This window comes from Pelodiscus sinensis, chromosome 32, assembly GCF_052426305.1.
Source record: "Pelodiscus sinensis isolate ZL-2025 chromosome 32, ASM5242630v1, whole genome shotgun sequence".
NCBI classification, from domain to species: Eukaryota; Metazoa; Chordata; order Testudines; family Trionychidae; genus Pelodiscus; species Pelodiscus sinensis.
In genome coordinates, this window is record NC_143083.1 from 393,150 (window position 1) to 409,429 (window position 16,280).

Consider the following 16,280-nt stretch of genomic DNA (forward strand, 5'->3'; position numbering starts at 1 on the left):
AAATGCAAATAAACATGTGCATTTCTTTCTTATTATGTTAGTATTTTAGCTAACAGTTTCAGGGAAAAAAGCTTTACAAAAAGCAAAACAGGTCCTATTCTGAAACCACAGCAGTTTCAGCAGTTACCCAAGTGGTGCACCCAAACCACACAGAGGACTCACTTCAGCAAAAAGATGATGAGCAAAATGGTTTACCACAGTAAATGCTGTTAACTTAGTAATGAACTCCACCCATAGTAAGGGCTTTATCTTAATTTCATACCCAAAGACCAGCTTTAAGGTTAGTGATGTTAGTAGCTGTTTAGAAGCAGCACTGAAATTCAGGGTGAATATTTTATTCTTAGTATTCTACTGAGGCAGCATTGGTGTAGTGTGCTATTATGGAATTTGACTTAGTTGAAAAGTGGGATGGAATGCAGAAGTGAAGATCTTTTCTGTTACATTTAGGTCTGAGTCTAATATTTCTCTCAAAATAAAGATATTTTGCTGTATTACATGATAAAGAGTCTGTGATCTTGTAATTATGACACACACACAGGGTAGAGAATTATGGGTACACATATCACATTAGCTTTAGCAAAGGCAGGTTTAAGTGCTTATATGTGCAACTTTATATACCCCCCAAGTAGCTTTTTGAATGGAACTTTCTAAGGTGGAAAAAATAATAGAGAGTAGAGGGTTCACTATCCAAGATTTCAGACTTCTGCTACTTTGTAGAAAAACTGGCAGTAATAAGTATGTAAAATTCATAATCTGCACAATGCTTGCGACAGTCTTGAATCATGCAACCCAGACATGCAAGAGGAAAACCCCACTCTTGCAAGCCTTGGGGTCTGTAGCATAGATAAAGTGCATCAGTGCATGGCTCCTTCTTAGCATCTTACCAACAGCAGTCTGTCCTAACCCCTTTAGTTAACTTGTTTCTAAACAACTCAGTTATCCACCCATTCCATAGATGTGAAATGCACATTTTCCTAGTTGTCCACTTTATAAGTTTACAGAAAGAGTATAAATGATTTACACAGTTTCAGTATGGGATTGTAACTCAGTAAAACCAAAACTAATTTTCTTCAGAGCACAAACATTTCTCCTAAGCAAGGGCTGTTTCCTTGCTATGTTTCTGACTCTCAGCTATTTTGGTTGTAGAGCTATTCATAAAACAAAAAATATATATATACACATTTCCCTCCCTCACCTTGTACTCAAAAATTTACAAAAGATATGAACCTTTGAAAAGAGGAGGTTAGAATAGAAATCATTATGAAATCTTCACTATAAGCTGCTCCTGTTGTATCATTCTGTTACGAGGTAAATTCTCTTCTGAACAACTTGCTTCATCAATTAGTATCATCTTCAGTGCAAGAGATCATCATAAACAACAGAATCAGAATGTGAATGGAATTTTTAGTTTGTGCCTGGGCCAGCTGCTTCGCCCATGAGTCATTTATCCTACACAACAAGGGATGCCTGAATTGCAACCTGTCAGGTCTTCTGGAAGTCATGAAAAAAAATACGTCTTCCTGTCAGACACTAATTCTAAAGCAGAGGTTCTTGCTCATAGCCACAAAGGAGGAGAAACTGAGATGATTGGGGATTGCGTCACCTTTCTATAACCATGGCGCCAACTCTCAAAGTCACAAACAGGTATGGGCATGCATCCAGAAGGGTCCAAAGCTCTTCAAAATCAGAGGTGCCTTAGCCATGAGTGGGAATAAGGTCAAAACTTTTTTTGGTTGAGGACCTTATTAAATAAAGCCATTTTATATTCTTCCTGACTTCTAAAAAAACCCATCCATCCATTTGGTTTGAATAAACACAAGTAAATTAAGTGGTGCTCCAGCCCCCACCAATTAACCGGAACCAGGAAGCATCTCCTGTTAAGGGTGATGCTTACCAGTTAACCAATTAACCTTCCACATCCCTACACAGAACTCCTCATTGTTTTTGCAGATACAGACTAATATGGCTACTCCTCAGACTTGTCACTATTCAGCCCTCTCACCGGGGGGAGGGGCAATTGCCGTAGGCCTCTTTGAATCACTGCCGGAGCACTGCATCACGCACTCAGTGCTGTTCTGAGGGCCAGGAAGGAGGGGATACTGTGGCCAGTGCAACGCTCTGGGCAACACTGAGGGCTGTTTGTTCTACCCAGCACCTTCCAGCCAAAGTCTGGGTGCTGGAGGGGGTGAAGCGCAGCTCCCCAATGCCTTGCCTGGGGACCACGGAATCTATTGTCCCCCCGTCACTGCTAGAAGTGTTTTTGTGAAAATTAAAAGGCAATGCTGACCTAAGGTCCTTACCCCTTTGTACACAGTATTAAATCCTGAAGATGTCAACTATTCAAATACAATACTTTAGCAAAAGGACATTGAAAAATAGCTATATTTACCATTTACATAAGGGGGAGAAAGATGCAAATATAGAAGTGAGCAACTAATGGCAGAATGGTCTAGAAAAACCTGGTATGTCTATTTCTATATAATAAATCTCTATCTATTCATTTGTTTACTGTAGGGTCAGAGTTAGCCTGTCTTCACATTTTTTCTCTGTATGAATTCGCACTTGGGAGGTCAAAAATAGGACATTGCTGCCTAAACAGCCCAAAGAGTCATGTGGCATATGAACTGAATAATGGACACAGTTGATCCTAAAGACTGACTCCTTCTCATACCTCTAGCTCTAGGGAACTCTTTACTACGGTTGAAACAGCCTGGTCCAACTAACGTGCAGAAGTTATGGCAAAGCCCCTTCCTTCAGGGTTAGACAAGTATCTTTTCTGCAGATGATGGAACAGAATAGTCTGATAAAATGTAATTAAAATTGAATTTAAAAGATTCTTGGTGCATTGTTTATACAGTGCAAGATTCAGATACCATCTGCTTTCATCTGCCAGCTCATAAGGTGAGGAAAAGGTCACATAGGACCTGATCCAGCTCCTACTGAAGTCAATGGGAGACTTTACTGGCTTTACTGGTAGTAGGCTACAGTGTTATGTTTAATTAGTCTGCTTTGCAAAAAATAAAAATAAAATCAAAATAAATTGGCTAGGTCAATTATATATTTTATTGTTCACATAATAATTAATGTAAGTTCTGGTCCTGAAAAAGGAGACACTTATACAGGACATAATTTTGACACTGAATCCTGATGAAGTCAATAGAGCGCCAACAAGTTGATCCCTTTGAGAGATCAGGGTCATACTTAATTGAAGCAAGCTCAGCAGGAGGTTAACAGTTTTGTCTTAGGATTTCTTGTGACATTCTGACAGCTCAGAAATAATACCAATTATAAGAACAACGTGGGAACGGAATTGAAGTCCTTCACTCAAAGGCAGAGGTGCTAACCACTAACCTCTGAAATGCCAGTTTGTAAATTCAGTTTCCATAATAAACAAGATTCACAGATACAGAATAAAAAAAACTAAAGTCTTGGCTAATATCTCTGGATATGGTGTGAGTTTATAGTTTTAAATGTTACCAAGCATATATATAAGTGAATATAAAATGTACTGCATCAACTAGTCCAGAAGAACGGGAAGCCATACTAGATTTTTTTTTTAAAATAATAGCCAAGAAGTATCTATTTAACACTGAGTTTAATATTTACTCCCTTGAATTCTAAAGTGTGATTATTTTCCAGATACTTTGTTAATATTCCATTAAAGCATGGAACCGTGGCATACTAATGGCACATATATTATTGCTCTAGAAGTCAAAGTCAGTACACACAAAAATTAGATTAGTTATTGAGACACAATTCAAATTTCAAATTTACAAAGGAGAGAAAACTAGAGAGATCAGAGGTTATTTTTAAAAATTACTATTACAAGCATTAATTTATACTGCATGCTATTTCAACAGCCATTTGCAAGTAGAAGGCACATGTATAAGTATATTATATTTGTAGTTCAAAATGTTATGATTTTTATATTTTTTCAAGGTTAAAAAGGTCACAACCACTATAAGCAAGCAATAAAAATGTAGAAGAGGTTGAAGGTTACACACTGGTTAGTGGTGAGGTTCTTCCACTAATATCACTGGTTAGCAGTACTGTTAAAACCACAATGTGGAATGCATGGTGCTGCATTTAAAGGAAGTGGGTAAGGGTGGGGTAAATGCAGCAGGTCCCACGATCAAAGCACTAGAGTATTGAATTTTACTTATAACCCAATCACTGACACCCACACAGGAACTTCCTGTACTTTAAAAAAATCTGTTTCTCTCTTTTTTGCAATCAACAACTTTTACCTAGAAACTAGTTAGCGGTGAACTCTGACTGATTTCAATCTGCAGTTCATTGCAGAAAACATGTAATTGTTAATCTGTGAGAACCTGCAGACAGCACATTTTAACTGACAGGTTTCAGTGGATCAGCTTTTTATTTCCTCCTTTTTTAATTACAGATAAGTTCTACAGGACACAATAACTAGTATAATACACACAATTCCTTCATGTTCAGTAACAGTGAGTGCTACAATTCACAACAGGAAAATAAAATATAAAATTAAGTGTATTTGTAAATCTATAAATGATATCAAGATATTACAGGGATTTTCTAAAAGTATTTCAAATTGCTCACATATGGAACCTTTCATCCAAAATATCAATATAATTTACTATTAAGCAACAAAGAACACAACCCTAATTTGCATTGAACAAGCAAAAACTAAGAGTGATAGCCTCTTAAAGGAGGCTGAGGGACAAGTTTGTAGGATAAAAATGATTGTAGGATAAAAATAAGGCTAATAGAGGGAAGTCTGAGGAACAATTTGGGGAAACAATTTCAAGAGTTTCTTTTTAAAAGTTGAAAAGGATGAAATTACATGGATTTTGTGGAGGTACATGGCCTGCACTGCCAAGCCCACAATGGTATGTGTTTGCCTGTCCTTTTCACATACAATAGCAATGACCCTGAATAGTGGGCTATGTACGAGCAGAAATATCTGCCAGTACAGTTCAATGCGAAGCAGTGAATCTGAAAAAGGTTTGGAGGTCATGGTGAATAATCAGCTGAACATGAACAACCAGTATGACACTGTGGCCAAAAAAGCTAATATGATCCTGGGATACATAAACTGAAATCTCAAGGAGGAGAGAGGATATTTGACACAGGCACCACTGCCACTGGAATACCATGTCCAGTTCTGGTGCTCACTTTTCCAGAAGAATGTTAAAATTGAGAGGGTTCAGAAGAGCTGCAGAATGATTAAACGAGTAGAAAACATGTCTTAGTGAAAGACTCAAAGAGCTCAATCTATGTAAGAAAGAGAAGGTTAAATGGTGACTTGATTACAGTCTATAAGCAGAGCCCTGCAAATTTGAGGGCATCCGGTTTATATCTGTGGGAATCCTCATTAGTCGATATGGATGCAGATATCCGCAGCTCATTTTTGCAGATACGGATTCATACACAAATTTTGTATCCATGGAGGGCTCTATCAATAAGTATCTATATGGGGAACAAATATTTTAAAATCGGCTCTTTAATATAGCAGATAAAGATATCACATGGTTCAATGGCTGGATGCTGAACTTAGACAAATTCAGATTTAAAATAAGGCATAAAATTTTATTCTGTAATAAATATGGCTTGTGTTATACAGCATGCCATACTAGATGATCACAACAGTCCCTTCTGGTCTTGAAATCCATGAATCTAATTGTCCATTTTCATGTACAAATATGTCTTTTTATAAGTGCATTTCTGGAGACCCCTTTGAAATCGTTTACCAAAGAAGATCAATGATTGACAATACTCACATCTGACAGTGACAAAGAGAATTTCAGAGTCAAAGCAATGTGATTAGTGAGAAATAATGCAAAAGTTTAATAGAAGAGGCGTGACTACATAAAACGGAGTGAACACAGGCTATGGACTCCTAACAGCAGAAAGTTCACCAGAGCAAGATAGAGTCTGAGGAACATGTTTCTCTACTCCGTGAGGCAAGTCTGAGCCAGCCAGCCCAGATCCAAATGTGGATTATCAGATCAGGATAGATAATAATCCATGTGCTGATTCTAGGGCAGCCTCCACAAGATGGACGCCCACACTTCTCAGACAGAAACAGTGATGGGGAAGGCATTGCTGCTGGCCTCTGCTGGGATTGAACACCTTCCTAGTACAGCTGCCTCTGCAGGAACAGAGACAAGTCAATGCATTTTTCCCCCCGTGCCTGTAGAGATGAATCAGGCACAACTCCATTAATTTTGCATAAATCAGTTCAGATCAAGTAAAAATCATAGGGTTTGTGTCCTCTAGCTAGAAACCTTTTAATGGTCCTTGATTTTTTTCTGAATAATGAAGGGATAAGATAGATACACCCACATAAGTACTTTTCAATATTACAATGCTTGTGTATGTTTCTTATCAACTACCTGATAAAGGAGGAGTATAAACTGACAGAAAAAAGGCCAAGTGTTAGATCAGTCTGATCTGAACTGATATTTGTTCACCTCTTGAAAGATCTTTACCACATACTTGTTTTTGAATTAAAAAGACTAACGAGCAAGGTAAGAAACAACGGAAGTTCCTCTTCTGTTACTTGTTTTGTGAACAGGATTTCCATCATAACACTCATTTGTATCTCTTGCAAGCATCACAGAACATTACTATGTAATTTTTCATGTTTTAAGAAACCACTGATAATTGCTAGTAAGAAAGGAAGGGAGGAGTTTAACTGTGCATTAGTACATGAGTCCCGTTTGTTTTCCAAAAGAATAACTTTGTTTTCTTTACAGTCTATTTTAACAGAAGAACATTGCTCCTGGTAAATTTTCTGTTTCCACATAACAGGAGAAATGCAGATATTTAAGAAACTACTTTTTCAAACCCTATATAAAAACAATGCCCTCTCTAAATCAAAAAATAAATTCAAATTAATGAACTAATAATAAACATTGCCTATTACAGCTGAAAATTCTGGAAAAATAGGGCAGTATTCTAAGTCAACCACCTTTTAAGATAGTCCGCAAAACATATTTTTGGGGAAGTAGGAAAAGATACAAATCAAGGTAACATCCATTTTTGATTGCCATTTCCTGTATTTGTTGTTAGAATCATGTTTAGGCAAGAAAGATGCAGAAAAAAGCCATATTAAAAAAAAAACCCAAAACCAAACCCCAAAAACACCAACCACTAAATACACCTTATCTGTATTATCAGTACAGGTTGGATTCCTGTTCCAAGACTCTCCGTATCTGACTGGAGGGGATTTGCCAGACCAGGGGAGATGCCTCCCATCATGGCTTGTACTACCCTGGGCTAGGGCTCCAGCCTGATTCCACAGCCCCCAGATGGGCCAGAGTTCCCCGCTGCTCCGCCCCTGCCTTCTGACATGGGGCTCCCAGATGAGTTGCCAGCTCCGCCTGCCATTCTCCTGCTCCACTATCAAACCTCCCTATCTTTGGGCTCTGTGATCCAGGGAGAAGACATTACTCACCTTATGCAATAACAATGTTTTTTTGTGATGTATCCCCCTGTGGGCGCTCCACTCGGGTCTCAGTGCGTCCTCATGCCAGTGATCACAGATTTTTGCCTAGCAGTGATGTCCCGCATCACACATGCGCACTTGCCATCTCGTGGTGTTTTTGTCCATTGGCTGTTCCTGTGGCGCAGGTCTCCCTCCATTCCTTTTCTACTGGAAATCCTATAGTGTACTCCAAGTAGAGAGGAGGAAGGGAGGGTAGTGGCGCACCAACAAGGACACACTTCTTTAAGAGCCATTGTTACTATACAAGGTGAGTAATTTCTTTTCTTTCAAGTGGGGTCCCTGTAAGTGCTCCACTCAAGTGATTAATGAGCAGTACCTGTAGCTTGAGGTGGTGAGCACTTGGGTAAATTTTAAGAAGAGGAAAGGACTGCATTGGCTAAGGAGGTAGTAGGTATGGGCCCTTACTGCAGAACATAATGTTATGCAAAGGTGTAATGTGAAGACCATGGCACTGATCTACAGATGTCAACAAGGGGTATATTATGCAGAAAAGCAATAAATGTGGCTATCACATGAGTGGAACGTGTGATTATCTGAGGTGGGTCCTTCTTCTGAAGGCAGTAGGAATTGTGTATGCAGTTGGCAATCCACTTGGATATATTCTGTGCAGAAAGAAGAAGTTACTCACCCTGTGAAGTAACGATTGTTCTTCGAGATGTGCCCTGTGGGTGCTCCACTCTTGGTGTCGAGTTGAGCCCCACCCCGGTGCCGCGGCTCAGAGAATTCTCATAGCCGTGCTTCGCTGGACCGCGCATGTGCGGCTTCTCTGTAGCGCTGTTCGCGCCTTTGATCAGCTACGTGTCATCCAGGAACCGTCAGTTCCTCTCACCCGCTCATCTGAAAGAGAAGAGAGACAATTTCCGGAGCAGGGAGGAAAAGCGGGTCGCGGAGCACCCACGGGGTACATCTCGAAGAACACTCGTTACTTCACAGGGTGAGTAACTTCTTCTTCGAGTGGCTCCATGGGTGCTCCATTCTTGGTGACTTCGGAGCAGTATCCAAATTGCTGAAGGGCTCCGGAATTAAAGTTTATGATCATGATTGAGTACTGCCGTAGCCACCAAGGAGTCTGAAGCAAAATGCTCAACTATAACATAGTGTTTCATAAAGGTAACATTAGAGGACCATGTTGCTGCCCTGCAAATGTCACGAAACGGGACTCCTCTTAGAAAGGCCATAGTAGTAGACACCGCTCTGGTGAAATGGGCCTTAGGAGGACACAGCAGAGGTTTTCCATGTATATAATGACACATAGATATGCATGAAACTATCAGTCTTGAGGTGCGCTGAGAAGTCAGTAGTTACCCTTTTGAATGGTCCGCTGTTGTTGTTGTTGGCCTCCGTCGGTCATGTTGACCATGGATGACGTATCCTAGTTCTCGTCTTGGTTCGTGTCGGATTGTCTGGGACAGCGTCGGGGACAGCGTCGTTGGTGACTGAAAAGGCCAATCCGGTACAGGCATTCTTTGCCGCAGAAGTCGCAGCTGTAGGTGGTTCCCTGGCTGTTGTTGTTGCGTATCTTCCTGCGGGCTCGCTTTTCTTCTGATGCACGCATCATGTTCGTTTCGCCTGACTTGAGCTGTGTGGTCAGGGTGCCCCTCCACTTCGGGCGGTCTGCTGCGAGGTCTTCCCAGGACTGCGTGTTTATGTTGATGGCTTTCATGTCCCTCTTCACGACATCTTTAAATCGCAGGTTCGGGCGCCCTGTGGTTCTCTTCCCAGATGCCAGTTCCCCGTAGAGGATGTCCTTTGGGATCCTCCCGTCCTCCATGCGGCGTACATGGCCAAGCCAACGCAGGCGACGTTGTCGGAGCATGGTGTACATGCTGGGGAGGCCGGCTCGAGTCAGAACTTCGAGGTTGGAGACTTTGTCTTGCCAGGTAATGCCCAGGATGCGGCGCAGACCTCGTAGATGGAAGGCGTTCAGTCTCCGCTCTTGTCTCGCGTATGTGGTCCATGTCTCGCTCCCGTACAGCAGGGTGCTGATGACGCAGGCGTTGTACACTGCCATCTTTGTTGCAGTTGTCAGCCTGGGGTTGGTCCACACTCGGGTTGTCAGGCGGGCTAAAGTAGAGGCTGCCTTCCCGATCCTCTTGTCAAGCTCAGCGTCAAGGGAGAGATTATCGGTGATGGTGGAGCCCAAGTACGTGAACTGGTGGACGACGTCAAGCTGGTAGTCATCTATTGTGATGGCTGGTGGAGTGACAGTGTCCTGGCTTAGGACGTTTGTTTTTTTCAAACTGATAGTCAAGCCAAAGTCTTTGCAGGCCATGGAAAAACGGCTCATCAGCGACTGTAGTTCTTCCTGGGTATGTGTGACGACTGCTGCGTCGTCGGCAAATATCATGTCCCTGATCAGCGTCTCGCGTATCTTCGTCTTGGCTTTGAGGTGAGAGAGATTGAATAGCTTGCCATCCGATCTGGTGCGGAGGTAGATTCCTTCCGTTGCTGAGCCGAAGGCATGCTTAAGGAGCAGGGCAAAGAAGATCCCAAACAATGTGGGGGCAAGAACGCAGCCTTGCTTGACGCCGCTGCTGATACTGAAAGGCTCGGAGCAACTGCCGTTAAACTGCACTGTTCCCTTCATGTCTGTGTGGAAGGATTCAATCAAACTCTGCAATTTTGGTGGGCAGCTGATCTTGTGGAGGATTTTGAAGAGTCCGTCTCTGCTGACCATGTCAAAGGCTTTGGTGAGATCAATGAAGGAGACGTACAGGGGCATCTGCTGTTCTCTACACTTCTCCTGGAGTTGTCGTAGGGAGAAAATCATGTCTACGGTTGACCATTCTGCGCGGAAACCACACTGTGACTCCGGGTAGACACGTTCAGCGAGCTTCTGCAGTCGGGTCAAGATGACCTTAGCAAATACTTTGCCTACGATGCTAAGAAGGGAGCTGCCTCTGTAGTTGTTGCAATCACTTCTCTCACCCTTATTCTTGTAGAGGGTGACGATCTTAGCATCCCGCATATCCTGCGGTATGACTCCTTCTTTCCAGCAGTGACAGAGCACTTTGTGAAGAGGGTGCAGTAGGGAACACTTGCACTGTTTCAGCAGGTCTGGAGGAATCCCGTCGCTGCCAGGGGCTTTTCTTGAGGCCAGTTTATCAACAGCCTTGCTGAGCTCTTCTGCTGTTGGCTCTGCATCAAGTTCTTCCATGGTTGGCAGGCATTCAATGGCATCTAATGCTGCGGAGGTCACCGTGTTCCGTCTGGAGTAGAGGTCGGAGTAGTGTTCCACCCATCTCCCCAACTGTTGTTGCTTGTCGGAGATTATTTCTCCAGTAGATGACTTGAGGGGTGCTGTTTTGCTCTGGGTAGGGCCCAGCGCTTTCTTGATGCCGTCGTACATGCCTCTTGTGTTCCCTGATATGGCTGCTTTCTGGATGTCGTTGCTGAGCTGCTGCCAATATTCGTTCGCACAGTGTCTGGCAACCTGTTGAGCCTTGCTCCTAGTAGCCCTGAGAATTTGTAGGTTCCTCTGGCTTGGTGACCGCTTGTATTCTGCCAGGGCGGCGCGCTTGGCTTCTATGACTGGAATCATCACAGAGGACTTTGCTTCAAACCAGTCGTGCGTCTTTGTGGTCCTCTTTCCAAAGGTTGCCAGGGCAGTGCGGTGCATTATGTTCCGCAGTGTTTCCCACTTTTCCATGGCAGAGTCTCCTGTCTGTGTGGCGTCAAGTTCCTTCTCAAGCGCTTCTGCGAATTTCTGCGTCAAGTCAGGCTGCGACATCTTGCTGACGTCGATGCGAGGATTTCCTTGTTTCCTTGAACGATGAAACCTCTTCGGGTTCAGCCTGATCTTGCAGCACACTAAGGAGTGGTCTGTGTCGCAGTCAGCGCTGTGATAAGCGCGTACGTGCAGGACGCAATTGATAGCTGAGCGGCGAACTAGTATAAGGTCCAACTGGTGCCAGTGTTTCGAGCGCGGATGTCGCCAGGAGACCTTATGCTGAGGCTTGGTCTGGAAGTATGAGTTGGCGATGCACAGGTTGTAGAAAGCGCAGAGCTCGAGCAGGCGTTGGCCGTTCTCGTTCATTTTGCCGACGCCAAATTTTCCGAGGCACGAAGGCCATGAGTCATTGTCCGCACCTACTCTGGCATTGAAGTCACCCAGAAGGATGAGTTGTTCCTTGTCGGGGATGCTGTTGATGACAGATGTTAAGTTCTCATAGAACCGGTCTTTAGTTTCCAATGTTGCGTTCAGAGTTGGGGCGTATACGCTGACAAGGGTGATAGGGCCTGTGGTGGTGTTGAGACGAAGGGTGAGGAGTCGTTCTGAGCCATTACTGCCTGGTTCTACCATACTCAGTAGGCTGTTTTTCACCGCGAAAGCTACGCCATGCTGTCTGGGCTCGTCTGGGGCCTTTCCCTGCCAGTAGAAGGTGTAGTCTTTTTCTTTCAGAATGCCTGAGTCTGCCAGTCGTGTTTCCTGTAGGGCGGCGATGTCTACGTTCAGCCTCAGAAGTTCGTTGTTGATGACTGCTGTCTTTCGTAAGTCGTCAATGTCCCGTACGTCTTCGGAGAAGCCCGTCAACATTGTACGGACATTCCAACATCCCAGTTTAAGAGGTGGTCTCTTTCTCAATGTTTTGTTGCCTGGTGCGATGGTTGCAGCCTGCCGTTCGGAGTATTCCTAATCTCCATGCACCCAGTGAGGAAAGCAGACTGTGGCGGGGCAGTACCTGACTGTCTGGGGGCTGCCCAGCTTGAGGCGGGCGGTAACTGCCCAGTGAGACCCGAAGATCCCTCCCACCATCGGGAACAACCCCTGGCGCCATGCTCTACGCCAATTGAGCTGTGGCTTATAACCGGTAAACTGTTGCTCCCCGTGTTGTTTCCACGCTAGTAGCGCTAGCGAGGCTGGAGTGTCCTCTCCAGGGTTGCGAGATATGTTGGTAGTCGGATACTAGCCAGGGCGATGTAATATGGAGGAACAGGCTATTGCCCACGTAGCGGGTCCCCCCTCTCCACGTCGTCGATGGATCCAAAGGAACAGCAGGGCTGCTACAGTTTGGCATCGGCGCCGTCGCAGGAGTTGCCAGAGCGAGGCTGCAAGCAGCGTCGAACTGCCTTAGGGACTCCGACTCCGGATTTTTCCTCGAGGTTTACTCCTGAAGCCTTTTCCATGGAAGAATATAGCCACAAGGCAGCGGAGGTTTAAAATCAGGGTTTTCCTTCCCCTAGATGAACTGCCTTCCTAGGCTGACGAGTATCATCTCCCCGAAGCAACTGGTTATAAGGCGCCAGTGACCCGCCTGCGCCCCTTCTCCTGTCAGTTAAAACAGTTCCGCCGGGTTTAAAAGCTAAACCGCACGTGAAGGCCAGGAGCTGGACTTGGTTGTCAGAGGCTATTGGAGACGCACACCGTATAGGGGTACTTTATAGATAGTGGGAGCTTATCCCCACTATCACCCCTGGCTATGACAGCCTTCGTCCGCTAATGATATTATTAAGCGGTCTGTTTTCCTAAGTCCCGCGTTCTGTCAATGTAGAACGCCAAGGCTCTCCTTATATCCAGTGCATGTAGCGTCGCTTCTTGTATTGAGGTATGGGGTTTAGGAAAGAAACATGGTAGGACCACCGGTTCATTGATGTGAAAATAGGAGGAGACCTTTGAAATAAAGGCTGGGTGAGACCTTAATGTCACTGAGTCTTTAGAAAAAACTATATAAGGAGGCGAAGCCATGAAGGCTGCTATTTCACGTACTCTATGAGCTGAGGCAAGGGCTAGGAAAAACAAAAGTTTGACGGTAAGTATGTGTAATGGAATCATGGCTAGAGCCTCAAAGGGAGGGCGAGTCAAAGTTTCCAATACTAGATCCAGATTCCTCGAAGGCGGGGGGAAGGGGTGTCTCTGAGGTGGATCAAGGTTTGAGAGCCCCTTCAGGAACCTCTTTGTGGTGGGATGCGCAAATAGAGAGAAGCACTCGTCTATATGGTGGAAAGCATTAATTGCTGCCAAATGCACCCATAGGGAAGCTATTGCCAGCCCATTGTCATGGAGCTGTAAAATGTACTCTAATATACAAGGTAAGGTTGCAGAGCGAGGATCTAGATTATTGTTCGCACACCATGCCTGGAATCTGGACCATTTAGCTGTATATGTCGCTCATGTAGATTCTTTCCTATTGTGCACTAACACCTGCTTGACCCGTTGGGAACAGAGTTGTTCGGAATCGCTAAACCAAGGAGCATCCATGCCATGAGATGCAGAATCTCAGGCCTCGGATGGCTCAGGGATCCATTGTCCTGGTTCAAGAGATTCGAGAGAAGAGATAGAGTGTACGGTGCCCATATCGACATCTGGTGGAGCATTGAGTACCAAGGTTGGCGAGCCTACGCCAGGGCTATAAGAATCACTCGAGCCCCTTTTCTGTTGATTTTCTTGAGAACCTTGGGTATTAGAGCCACTGGGAGAAAGGCATATGACAGCGACCTTCCCCAATGGAGAAGGAAGGCATCTCCTAGTGAATGATGTCCTATCCCACCTATGGAACAATAGGTGGGACACCTCGTGTTGCTTTCCGTCGCAAACAAGTCTATTGTCGGAAACCCCCACCAAGCAAATATATGACTCAAAACATCCATGCGGACTTCCCACTCATGGTCGTGTGGAAAACACATGCTGAGCGAGTCCGCTATTGAGTTGTCGACACCCAGTAGATAGGATGCTGTTAAAATAGTGTTGTTGTGGATACACCAGTTACATAATCGGATGCTCTCTTTACAGCAAGAACAGGATCTGGCGCCTCCCTGCCTGATGATATAAAACATAGTTGCAATGTTGTCCGTCAGGATTCTGGTAGTTGTATTCCGTATCTGGGACTGAAAATGCTTGCAAGCATGCCGTACCACCCGTAGCTCAAGCACATTGATATGCAACAGCATTTCTTGTGTCAACCAGCGTCCTTGGATTGTCAGATTGTTCATGTGCACTCCCCAGCCCGTAAGTGAAGCATCTGTGGTTAGCTGCCTTGTAGGTTGTCGGCGATGAAATGGGATGCCCGTGAGAAGATTGCTCGGCTTGGTCCACCACTGAAGGGACTCTCGTACATGTTGTGGTACCACTACTGGCCTGTGGACGCTGTGCTTCGCTGGGATGTAAATCGTGGTTAACCAATGCTGGAGGCAACAAAAATGTAACCTTGCGTTCTGCACCATGATGGTGGAGGCAGCCATGTGGCCCATCAGTTGTAAAGAGACGCGCGCGGGAATTGTTGGAGCATGCGTCACGGTATGCACAAGGTCTTGGATCACCACAAATTTTCCATTGGTAGGTAAGCACGTGCCACGGTTGAGTCAAGCCGTGCACCTATGACTGTGCCTGTAACTGAACCAGTGATGATTTTTTTACATTTATGAGAAGGCCCAGTGATGCAAACTTGTTGGACACTGTCTGCCCCATTTGACATGCGTCCAAATTTGTTGTGCCCCTGACGAGACAATCGTCTAAATAGGGGAATAGTGTCACTCCCATCCTGCGTAAATGGGCCGCCAATACTGCTAAGATTTTGGTGAAAACCCTGGGGGCACACGCTAGTCCAAATGGTAGAACCCTGTATTGAAAATGTTCTTCACCCAGCTGGAACTGAAGAAAACGTCTGTGTGCCACGTGAATAGCGACGTGGAAGTAAGCATCCTGCAAGTCGAGGACTGCAAACCAGTCTCCTTTGTTCAACGATGGAATAATAGTTGTTAAGGTCACCATCTTGAATCACTGTTTTTGAAGGTGGCGATTTAATTATCAAAAGTCTAAGATGGGTCTCCATCCTCCCAACTTTTTTGGTGTGAGAAAATATCGGGAGCAAAATCCTTTTCCTCAAAACTGTTTGGGTACTCCCTCTATTGCCCCGATCACGAGCAAACGCTGAACTTCTTGTCTCAGCAGTTGCTCGTGAGAGGGGTCCCTGAAAAGGGACAGGGTAGGTTGGGTAGTAGGGGGAATGGAGAGAAAGAGAATGGAGAGATCGGACTGTTCAACCTCTAGTACCCATCTGTCTGTGGTGATGCCGGACCAATGATGGTGGTATGATCTCAATCGATGGTGAAAGAGGTGGAGTGTTTTTTTTCCACGTTGACTATGGAAGGCATGCTTGCATCCTCGACAGAAATGTCAAATCTGCTGTTTCGCTGAAGATTGATTGGACGAACGGTTTTGTTGGGGTCGTTTTCATTGAGGACATTGTCTAGGGCGCTGGTTCTCTAAAGTACGCGTTTGTTGTCTCGGAAAATTGAAATCATATCTTCGCTGATAAGGATAATAGCGCCTACATCTAAAGGGAGGAGTGTACATCCCCAGTGTACGTAGGGTGGTGTGAGAATCTTTGCCCGAGTGAAGGACTTCATTGATGTTTGCCGCAAAAAGCTTAAGCTTATCAAAAGGCAGATCCTCAACCTTGCTTTGTAGCTCTCTTGGTGCTCCTGCAGACGAAAGCCATGACAATCTTCTCATTGTGATACCTGTAGCAGTGGCTCGCGCAGCTGTGTCAGCCACATCCATAGCAATCTGCAGTGCAGTGCTACACGATGCGTATCCTTCTTGTACTATTGCTTTTAGTGGTGGTTTCTTGTTGTCTGGGAGATGGTATAGTAACTCCGCTAGTTTCGAATAATTATCAAAACTGTGGTTAGATAAATGGGCCGAATAGTTTGCGTTGTGTAATAGAAGTGTGGCTGAAGAATAGACTTTCCTACCAAATATATCCAATTTTTTATTGTCCTTATCCGGGAGCATGTTTTTGTACTGCAGTGCCTTAGCTCTACGTTGCGCTGTGTCAACTACTAATGAATG

The 16,280-nt window shown here is 44.5% G+C and overlaps 1 protein-coding gene across 9 annotated transcripts in view; it reads right to left on the reverse strand.

The window, feature by feature from the left end:
* The window catches only part of EPS15L1 (epidermal growth factor receptor pathway substrate 15 like 1), a 118,657-nt gene that overhangs the window by 12,431 nt on the left and 89,946 nt on the right, over positions 1–16,280 (reverse strand). The window lies entirely within an intron of this gene.